The following is a 5,634-nucleotide window of genomic DNA, read 5'->3' on the forward strand; positions in this document are numbered from 1 at the left end:
CCTGAAAATGGAAACTAGATCCCTGGTAAACAGGAAATACCCTCTGAAGCAAGCTTCCTGAAAATGGAAACTAGATCCCTGGTAAACAGGAAATACCCTCTGAAGCAAGCTTCCTGAAAATGGAAACTAGATCCCTGGTATACAGGAAATACCCTCTGAAGCAAGCTTCCTGAAAATGGAAACTAGATCCCTGGTAAACAGGAAATACCCTCTGAAGCAAGCTTCCTGAAAATGGAAACTAGATCCCTGGTAAACAGGAAATACCCTCTGAAGCAAGCTTCCTGAAAATGGAAACTAGATCCCTGGTATACAGGAAATACCCTCTGAAGCAAGCTTCCTGAAAATGGAAACTAGATCCCTGGTAAACAGGAAATACCCTCTGAAGCAAGCTTCCTGAAAATGGAAACTAGATCCCTGGTAAACAGGAAATACCCTCTGAAGCAAGCTTCCTGAAAATGGAAACTAGATCCCTGGTAAACAGGAAATACCCTCTGAAGCAAGCTTCCTGAAAATGGAAACTAGATCCCTGGTAAACAGGAAATACCCTCTGAAGCAAGCTTCCTGAAAATGGAAACTAGATCCCTGGTATACAGGAAATACCCTCTGAAGCAAGCTTCCTGAAAATGGAAACTAGATCCCTGGTAAACAGGAAATACCCTCTGAAGCAAGCTTCCTGAAAATGGAAACTAGATCCCTGGTATACAGGAAATACCCTCTGAAGCAAGCTTCCTGAAAATGGAAACTAGATCCCTGGTAAACAGGAAATACCCTCTGAAGCAAGCTTCCTGAAAATGGAAACTAGATCCCTGGTAAACAGGAAATACCCTCTGAAGCAAGCTTCCTGAAAATGGAAACTAGATCCCTGGTATACAGGAAATACCCTCTGAAGCAAGCTTCCTGAAAATGGAAACTAGATCCCTGGTAAACAGGAAATACCCTCTGAAGCAAGCTTCCTGAAAATGGAAACTAGATCCCTGGTATACAGGAAATACCCTCTGAAGCAAGCTTCCTGAAAATGGAAACTAGATCCCTGGTAAACAGGAAATACCCTCTGAAGCAAGCTTCCTGAAAATGGAAACTAGATCCCTGGTAAACAGGAAATACCCTCTGAAGCAAGCTTCCTGAAAATGGAAACTAGATCCCTGGTAAACAGGAAATACCCTCTGAAGCAAGCTTCCTGAAAATGGAAACTAGATCCCTGGTAAACAGGAAATACCCTCTGAAGCAAGCTTCCTGAAAATGGAAACTAGATCCCTGGTAAACAGGAAATACCCTCTGAAGCAAGCTTCCTGAAAATGGAAACTAGATCCCTGGTAAACAGGAAATACCCTCTGAAGCAAGCTTCCTGAAAATGGAAACTAGATCCCTGGTAAACAGAAAATACCCTCTGAAGCAAGCTTCCTGAAAATGGAAACTAGATCCCTGGTAAACAGAAAATACCCTCTGAAGCAAGCTTCCTGAAAATGGAAACTAGATCCCTGGTAAACAGGAAATACCCTCTGAAGCAAGCTTCCTGAAAATGGAAACTAGATCTCTGGTAAACAGGAAATACCCTCTGAAGCAAGCTTCCTGAAAATGGAAACTAGATCCCTGGTAAACAGGAAATACCCTCTGAAGCAAGCTTCCTGAAAATGGAAACTAGATCCCTGGTAAACAGGAAATACCCTCTGAAGCAAGCTTCCTGAAAATGGAAACTAGATCCCTGGTAAACAGAAAATACCCTCTGAAGCAAGCTTCCTGAAAATGGAAACTAGATCCCTGGTAAAAAGGAAATATCCTCTGAAGCAAGCTTCCTGAAAATGGAAACTAGATCCCTGGTATACAGAAAATACCCGAGCTCTGAAGCAAGCTTCCTGAAAATGGAAACGGAAATGGCGCCACACCAAACTGGAAGTCGTCCGACTAGCTTGGAAAGACATTACCGTGCAGTATCGAAGAGCCCTCACTGCTGCTCCATCATCCTACTTTTACAACCTGATTTAGGAGAATAAGAACAATCCAGAATACAGTTTTTATACGGTCACAAAACTAACTAAAAAAGCAGCATTCCCCAAGAAGGTGGCCTTCATTATTTTATTTAACAAGGCAAGTCAGTTAAAAACTAATTCTTATTTACAATGACGGCCTACCAAAAGGCCTCCTACGGGGGCTGGGATTCAAATTAAAAAAATAAAATATAAATATAGGACAAAACACATCACAACAAGAGAGACAACACAACACTACATAAAGAGAGACCTAAGACAACAACATAGCAAGGCAGCAACACATGACAACACAGCATGGTAGCAAACCACGGTACAAACATTGTTGGGCACAGACAACAGCACAAAGGGCAAGAAGGTAGAGACAACAATACATCACACAAAGCAGCCACAACTGTCAGTAAGAGTGTCCATGATGGAGTCTTTGAATGAAGAGATTGAGATAAAACTGTCCAGTTTGAGTGTTTGTTGCAGCTCGTTCCAGTCGCTAGCTGCAGTGAACTGAAAAGAGGAGCGACCCAGGGATGTGTGTGCTTCGGGGACCTTTAACAGAATGTGACTGGCAGAACGGGTGTTGTATGTGGAGGATGAGGGCTGCAGTAGATATCTCAGATAGGGGAGGGTGAGGCCTAAGAGGGTTTTATAAATAAGCATCAACCAGTGGGTCTTGCGACGGGTATACAGAGATGACCAGTTTACAGAGGAGTACAGAGTGCAGTGATGTGTTCTATAAGGAGCATTGGTGGTAAATCTGATGGCCGAATGGTAAAGAACATCTCTGTAATCTAGCATGGGTAGGATGGTCATCTGAATCAGGGTTAGTTTGGCAGCTGGGGTGAAAGAGGAGCGATTACAATAGAGTAAACCAAGTCTAGATTTAACTTTAACCTGCAGCTTTGATATGTGCTGAGAGAAGGACAGTGTACCGTCTAGCCAGTGTACCGTCTCCCAAGTACTTGTATGAGGTGACTACCTCAAGCTCTAAACCCTCAGAGGTAGTAATCACACCTGTGGGGAGAGAGGCATTCTTCTTACCAAACCACATGACCTTTGTTTTGGAGGTGTTCAGAACAAGGTTAATAAGGGTAGAGAAATCTTGTTGGACACTAAGAAAGCATGTTGGACACAGAGAAAGCATGTTGGACACAGAGAAAGCATGTTGGACACAGAGAAAGCATGTTGGACACAGAGAAAGCATGTTGGACACAGAGAAAGCATGTTGGACACAGAGAAATCTTGTTGGACACAGAGAAATCTTGTTGGACACAGAGAAAGCATGTTGGACACAGAGAAAGCATGTTGGACACAGAGAAAGCATGTTGGACACAGAGAAAGCTTGTTGGACACAGAGAAATCTTGTTGGACACAGAGAAAGCTTGTTGGACACAGAGAAAGCTTGTTGGACACAGAGAAAGCTTGTTGGACACAGAGAAATCTTGTTGGACACAGAGAAATCTTGTTGGACACAGAGAAAGCATGTTGGACACAGAGAAAGCTTGTTGGACACAGAGAAAGCTTGTTGGACACAGAGAAAGCTTGTTGGACACAGAGAAAGCTTGTTGGACACAGAGAAAGCTTGTTGGACACAGAGAAAGCATGTTGGACACAGAGAAAGCTTGTTGGACACAGAGAAAGCTTGTTGGACACAGAGAAAGCATGTTGGACACAGAGAAAGCTTGTTGGACACAGAGAAAGCTTGTTGGACACAGAGAAAGCTTGTTGGACACTAAGAAAGCATGTTGGACACTAAGAAAGCTTGTTGGACACTAAGAAAGCTTGTTGGACACTAAGAAAGCTTGTTGGACACTAAGAAAGCTTGTTGGACACAGAGAAAGCTTGTTGGACACAGAGAAAGCTTGTTGGACACTAAGAAAGATTGTTGGACACTAAGAAAGATTGTTGGACACAGAGAAAGCTTGTTGGACACAGAGAAAGCTTTGTTGTAGAGTGTTTAACCCAACATCCGGGGAGGGGCCAGCTGAGTATAAGACTGTATCATCTGCATATATAAATGGACGAGAGGGCTTCTTAATACGAAGAGATCGTGATCATTAGAAATAAAATGAAGGACTCCTCTTTGCGTGTTTCTCCAAAGCTCAGTTGTCCTGAGTCTGCACACAACTGCCAGGACCTAGGATCAATGGAGACACAGGTTTTTTTGAGTCATGGCCTCTAACCCTTCCAGCTGCCTACTGGACCGTATTCCAACTAAACTACTGAAAGAGCTGCTTCCTGTGCTTGGCCCTCTCCTATGTTGAACATAATAAAAGGTTTCCTGTCCTCCTGATGTGAACCAAACTCACTAAAAGTGGCAGTAATAAAGCCTCTCCGAACCTTGACCCGGATCAATTAAAAATGATCTTCCTATATCCAATCTCCAAATCCTCTACAAATGTTTTGAAAAAACTGTTGCGCAGCAACTCACTGCCTTCCTGAAGACAAACAATGTATACGAAATGCTTCAGTCTGGTTTTAGACCCCATCATAGCACTGACACTGCACTTGTGAAGGTGGTAAATGACCTTTTAATGGCGTCAGACCGAGGCTCTGCATCTGTCCTCGTGCTCCTAGACCTTAGTGCTGCCTTTGATACCATCGATCACCACATTCTTTTGGAGAGACTGGAAACCCAAATTGGTCGACACGGACAAGTTCTGGCCTGGTTTAGATCTTATTTGTCGGAAAGATATCAGTTTGTCTCTGTGAATGGTTTGTCCTCTGACAAATGAACTGTAGGTTTCGGTGTTCCTCAAGGTTCCGCTTTAGGAACCACTATTGTTTTCACTATATATTTGACCTCTTGGTGATGTCATTCGGAAACATAATGTTAACTTTCACCGCTATGCGGATGATACGCGGTCCCGTGTGGCTCAGTTGGTAGAGCATGGCGCTTGCAACGCCAGGGTTGTGGGTTCATTCCCCACGGGGGGACCAGGATGAATATGTATGAACTTTCCAATTTGTAAGTCGCTCTGGATAAGAGCGTCTGCTAAATGACTTCAAATTTAAAATGTAATACATAGCTGTACATTTTCAATGAAACATGGTGAAACCCCAAAATTACCTTCCTGGAAGCCTGTGTTTCAGACATAAGGAAGTGGATGGAGGTAAATGTTCGAATCTAGTTCTAAGTCCCAAGAAAGATCTGCCGTTTGATCTGACAATCTCAATGGTTGTACATTCTCAAACCAAACTGTGAAGGATCTGGGCGTTACTCTGGACCCTGTGAAGAACCTGGGCGTTACTCTGGACCCTGTGAAGGATCCTGGGCGTTACTCTGGACCCTGTGAAGGATCCTGGGCGTTACTCTGGACCCTGTGAAGGATCCTGGGCGTTACTCTGGACCCTGTGAAGGACCTGGGTGTTACTCTGGACCCTGTGAAGGACCTGGGTGTTACTCTGGACCCTGTGAAGGACCTATAGGCCTTCAGTGTGTGACAGGTTAGTACAGTGGTGAACCTATAGGCCTTCAGTGGTGAACCTTCAGTGGTGAACCTATAGACCTTCAGTGGTGAACCTATAGGCCTTCAGTGGTGAACCTATAGGCCTTCAGTGATGAACCTATAGACCTTCAGTGGTGAACCTTCAGTGGTGAACCTATAAACCTTCAGTGGTGAACCTATAGGCCTTCAGTGGTGAACCTATAGGC

This window comes from Salvelinus fontinalis, unplaced genomic scaffold, assembly GCF_029448725.1.
Source record: "Salvelinus fontinalis isolate EN_2023a unplaced genomic scaffold, ASM2944872v1 scaffold_0213, whole genome shotgun sequence".
NCBI classification, from domain to species: domain Eukaryota; kingdom Metazoa; phylum Chordata; class Actinopteri; order Salmoniformes; family Salmonidae; genus Salvelinus; species Salvelinus fontinalis.